The sequence below is a fragment of the Scyliorhinus canicula genome, chromosome 4 (genome assembly GCF_902713615.1).
Source record: "Scyliorhinus canicula chromosome 4, sScyCan1.1, whole genome shotgun sequence".
Taxonomy (NCBI): domain Eukaryota; kingdom Metazoa; phylum Chordata; class Chondrichthyes; order Carcharhiniformes; family Scyliorhinidae; genus Scyliorhinus; species Scyliorhinus canicula.
The window spans coordinates 164,671,029-164,677,028 of record NC_052149.1 but is presented as its reverse complement, the minus strand read 5'-3'; positions in this window follow the sequence as shown (position 1 = coordinate 164,677,028).

Below are 6,000 nucleotides of genomic sequence, written 5' to 3'. Positions count from 1 at the left end.
TCTGTGGCCAAGAATTCCACAGATTCACCACCCTCTGGCTGAAGAAATTCCTCCTCATTTCTCTTTTAAAGGATCGTCCCTTTAGTCTGAGACGGTGTCCTTTGGTTCTAGTTTTTCCTACAAGTGGAAACATCCTCTCCACGTCCACCCTATCCAGGCCTCGCAGTATCTTGTAAGTTTCAATAAGATTCCCTCTCATCCTTCTAAACTCCAACGAGTACAGACCAGAGTCCTCAAATGGTCCTCATACGACAAGCTCTTCATTCCAGGGATCATTATTGTGAACCTCCTCTGGACCCTTTCCAAGGCCAGCACATCCTTCCTTAGATACGGGGCCCAAAACTGCTCACAATACTCCAAATGGGGTCTGACCCGAACCTTATACATGCTCAGAAGTACATCCCTGATCTTGTACTCTAGCCCACTTGACATGAATGCTAACATTGCATTTCCTGTCTTAACTGCCGACTGAACCTGCATATTAACTTTAAGAGAATCTTGAACAAGGACTCACAAGTCTCTTTGTGCTTCTGCTTTCTGAAGCATTTCCCCATTTAGAAAATAGTCTGTGCCTACGTTCCTCCTTCCAAAGTGCATAACCTCACACTTTTCCACATTGTATTTCTTTTGCCACTTCATTGCCCACTCTCCTAGCTTGACCAAGTCCTTCTGCATCCCCCTTGCTTCCTCAATACTACTTGTCCCTCTACTGATCTTTGTATCATCTGCAAACTTAACAACAGTGTCTTCAGTTCCTTTTTCAAGATCATTAATGTATATTGTGAAAAGTTGTGGTCCCAGCACAGACCCCTGAGGCACACCACTAGTCACCGGCTGCCATCCTGAAAAAGACCCCTTTATCCCCACTCTCTGCCTTCTGCCAGTCAGTCAATCCTCTATCCATGCCAGGATCTTACCCTTACCACCATGGGCTCTTAACTTATTTAACAGTCTCCTATGTGGCACCTTGTCAAAGGCCTTCTGGAAATCTAAATAAATCACGTGAAATGTTTCTCCTTTGTCTAACCTCCTTGTTACCTCCTCAAAGAACTCTAACAGATTTGTTGGACACGACCTCCCTTTGACAAAGCTGTGCTGACTCAGTCCTACTTTACCATGTACTTCCAAGTACTTAGAGATCTCATCTGGAAGAACAGACTCTAAAATCTTGCCAATGACTGAAGTCAGGCTAACCGGCCTATAATTTCCCATCTTCTGCCCCCCTCCCTTCCTAAACAGTGGTGTTACATTAGCCACTTTCCAGTCCTCTGGGGCCCTTCCTGCCTCCAGTGATTCCTGAAAGATCAACACCAATGCCTCCCTAATTTCCTCAGCTATCTCTTTTCGGACCTTGGTGTGTAGTCCATCCGATCCAGGTGACTTATCCACCTTCAGACCTATCAGTTTCCCCAGAACCTTCTCCTTAGTAATGGTCACTGCACTCACCTCTGTCCCCTGGTTCTCCTGGAGCTCTGGCATCTCACTGGTGTCTTCCACCGTGAAGACTGATGCAAAGTAACTATTCAGTTTGTCTGCCATTTCTTTGTTTCCTATTATTACTTCTCCAGCCACATTTTCAAGTGGACCAATGTCTATTTTTGCCTCTCTCTTACCTTTTATATATTGAAAAAACCTCTTCCTATCTTCCTTTATATTACTAGCTAGCTTGTACTCATACTTCATCTTCACCCCCATGATGGCTTTTTTAGTTGTCCTCTGCTCGCTTTTAAAGGCTTCCCAATCCGCTGGTTTCCCACTAATCTCACCATTTTGTATGCTTTTTCTTTAGCTTTTATGCAGTCCTTGACATGCCTCGTCAGCCATGGATCCCTTAACATGTTTCCTCCTCCTTTGGATGAATTTCTGTTGTGCCTCCCTAATAACCCCCAAAAACTTCTGCTATTGCTGTTCCACTGTCTTCCCTGCTCGGCTCCTTTTCCAATCAACTCTGGCCAGCTCCTCCCTCTTGTCTTTGTAGTTACCCTTGTTAAATTGCAATACCGTTACATCTGATTGCAGCTTCTCCCTCTTAAACTGCAGGGTAAATTCTATCATATTGTGGTCATTGCTCCCTAAGGGTTCCTTCACCTTAAGTTCCCTAATCAAGTCTGCCTCATTACACATCACCAAATCCAGAATTGCCTATTCCCTAGTAGGCGCTGTCACAAGCTGCTCCAAAAAACCATCTCTTAGACATTCCACAAATTCCTTTTCTTGAGAACCACTACCAACCTGATTTTCCCAGTCCTTCTGCAGATTGAAATCCCCCATGATTATTGTAATATTGCCTTTTTTATATGCCTTTTCTGTCTCCTGATTTATTTTCTGCCCCACATCCTGACTACTGCTAGGGAGCCTGTACATAACTCCCATCAGGGTCTTTTACCTTTGTGATTCCTTAACTCTACCCAGAGATTCTATGCCTTCTGATCCTATATCGCTCCTTGCTATCGATTTAACTTCATTCCTTACTAACAATGCAACCCCTCCCCCTTTGCCCATCTGCCCGTCCTTTCGATAGGACATATATCCTTGGATATTTAGATCCCAGCCTTGATCCCCTTGCAGCCACGTTTCTGTGATACCCACAACATCATGCTGGCCAACTTCAATGTGCGCAACAAGCTCATTTACCTTGTTCCAAATACTGTGTGCATTTAGGTACAACACCCTCAATCCTGCATTGGCCTCCTCCCTTTTCACACTCTCCTCAGTCACTGTACCCTGTACTGTGGCCATTTTTGATTTTTGACTTTCTGAATTCTCCCTCAGTTTCCCCGTACAGGTGCTGGAATGTGGCAACTAGGGGCATTTCATCGTGGTAAAAATTTGTGGCAGCATTAAAGAGCGCTAGCTGCAGTGAGTGAGACCCTTTAGTTGAGGTAAGTGTGGGAGAATAAATCTTAATATTTTGCCTTCTTAAAATCTAACACAAATTGCTGGCAATTGAAGCATAGTCATTTAAGCAACTTTTCAGGCCTACGGAAAATAAAAACAAGGAGCGGGATTCACCATTCCCTGACGTTGATTTCATTATTGGCGATTGGGCGGAGGATTGCTTTTGGCGCCGTAATCGAGGGGCGGCGCCTGTTTGACGCAGGTTTTGAATGCTCCATCCCCTTCAAAATGCTGTCATTGCGTCACGTACCGCTGTTGGGACGGCGTTAGCGCATCACCTGAAGGCCCTCCCACGATGCTCCGTGCCAAGTGGGCCAAGTTCCCGACCGCTCGGTTGACGTGTGGCCTCAGCGGTCGGGAACCCGGCGTGGTGACGGCGGACTGTGTCCAGTGCCACCACAGTCGGGCGGGAGCTGTGCTGCTGGTCGGGTGGGTTTTTTATCATGGCAGCCGGGAGTTTTGGGCGGTGCGGCTGCTGGCACCTCACCGGTCATTGCTATGAATTGGTCTACTTAACGAGGCCCCATGGCTTTCACGCCGCAAATGATGGTCCCGCCCGCTGATTCACCAGGACCGCGTCCGCCAGCTCCCCGCTAACAACGGGAAGCAGCACTTAAACTGATCCTGCAGAGCAAACCCCACACAGTCTGCAACCATGCCACGATTTGGGGATGCCCACCTGGCCAGATTGTTGGACGCAATCGAGACCTGACAGGATGTCATGTTCCCCCCTCGAGCTCAGAGGGTCAGCTACAGGGTAGCCGGTGCCGCCTGGGTGGAACTGACAGCGATCGTCAGCTTAGGAGCGTCACCAGATGGACCGACACCCAGTGCTGTAAGAAGATCAACAACCTCCACCAGGCCACATGGGTGAGTTGGCACCAGCTCCCTGAATCACCTCTACTCGCCACCCCCCGCCACACCCACCCATGAGCATGTGCCTGGCACCGCCCTCAGTCAGCACCGCTCTCACCCAGCAATGTACTATGCCCCGGCCCACCCGTGTCCAGCAGTGCCACCCACACTGCCCCCATTTCCCCATCCCCCATACTTCCATCCGCCCATTAAACCCCACCCTCCACAATGAAGGAAGTCAGCAGCGAATGATGTCCCCTCTGTTTCCCTGCAGGAGAAACTGGCCCATAACAGGCAGGAGAGGAGCCTGACTGGCTGCATCAAAGGCCTCACCCCCCCTATGAGGAATGGGCATTGGAGGTCGTGGGATGGCCGAGGACTGATCGGTCACTGACATAGAGGTTGGCGTACGGCGTGGAGGTGAGGATCCACCGGCCCCCACTCAGATGACCTGCCACACGTGAGTTGTTAATGCCATAAAAACTGACCCATCCCTCCCACTGACTACATGTCCGTTCTCCCGTAGGATCTCCAGCCAATGGTGGCAGCCCATCCGGGGTGGTTTACGCCCATGCCTCCCATGAGAACACCTCAGAGGAGAGCTCTGAGGAGACCACCGTATTTGCGGCTGTCATCCTCACCCTCCACCAGCGCAGAACACACACTTCAGTGGGCGACACTAACGGTCAGGCTTCTGGGGCACATTCTGGTGAGCACCACACAGTTGCTGATGCTCATCAGGTGGAGGCAGGAACCTCCAGGCGAGACAGCAGCCGGAGGTCTGCTGGGTCCCAGGGCCCACCTGGGTCCCGCTCAGATGCCGAGCCTCTGGACCAAGTCTACCCGGAGCTGATGGGGACTTTAGAGTGCGACCGTGATATTCAGAGGGGGATGTCAGCGACACTCCAGCAGGTCCATAGCCAATTGGAGATGTCCCAGAGGCTACGGGTGCAGGAGATAGCACCAGCAATGTGTGGCATCGAGCCTAACACTGCTTGGGTGGTGACCGCAGTGGAGAGCCCGGTGCATGACATAGTCAACATGAGTGGAAGTGTCCAATACATGGCTCAGTCAATGACAGCGGAGGGGAAGTGCCTTGATAGCATGTCCCAGTCACTGGGGGACGTGTCCCAGTCCCAATTGGACCTTGATGAGGTGCTCCGGAGCATGTCCCGGTCTCAGGTGGGCACTGCTGAGGCGCTCCAGAGCACGTCCTGGCCACTGGGGGTGGTGCCCTAGTCGCAGGTGCCATTGCCGGTGCGCTTCAGAGCATAATAAAAATAATAATCTTTATTGTCACAAAGCAGGCTTACATCAACCCTGCAGTGAAGTTACTGTGAAAAGCCCCTTGTCGCCACATTTCAGCGCCTGTTTGGGCACATAGAGGAAGAATTCAGGATGTCCAAATTACCTAACAGAACATTTTCGGGACTTGTGGAGGGAAACCAGAGCATCCGCAGGAAACCCTCGCAAACACGGGGAGAATGTGCAGACTCCACACAGTGACCCAAGCCGAGAATCGAACCTGGGACGCGGGCCTGTGAAGAAACAGTGCTAACCACTGTGCGGCCATATCGCCCCTGCATGTCCCAGTCACTGAGGTGCATTGTCGAGTGTGTCGTTTCCATGATGCAGACAATGGGGAGCAGAACCAGATGGCAGAGGGGCAGCCGGGGCTGGATTCAGATGAACCCCAGGGCCCTATGGGCACCGACTGGGAGGACGGGGTGCTTGGTGCCAACCCCGAGCCATCCTACAAAGTGGCGACAGCAGGCATCAGTTCCCCCGAGTCCCACCCCTCTCACAATAGTGTATCTCGGAGTCAGCCTCCAGAACAGGGTGGCATGTGGGCCGGGTCCACCGGCCCCAGGACCCCTAGAGGATGTCTGCCAGGGGCATCAAAGACCATGGGACACAGTAAACAGCAGGCTGCCTCCACCTCTGATGTACATCCTGGGGCCACACCTAGGCGCAATGGTAGAGAACGGAAGGCTAAGCAGGTCAAGGATCACTGAGAGGGGGGGGTGAGGGGGGGGGGGGGGAGGGGAGGGAGGGGTTGGGGCAGGGATTGGGAGGGGTGGGAAGGTGGGGGCGGCACCATAGGTGATACATAAGTACGATATTAAAATACGTTGCACTTGAGAAATTTGATGCCTCTAGCACTTTCTTCCACGATACGGGCCGATCATGGATCCCATGCCCCGGGGTGGGGGATTGGAGAGGGAGAAGGGGAAGGTGACAGGAGGG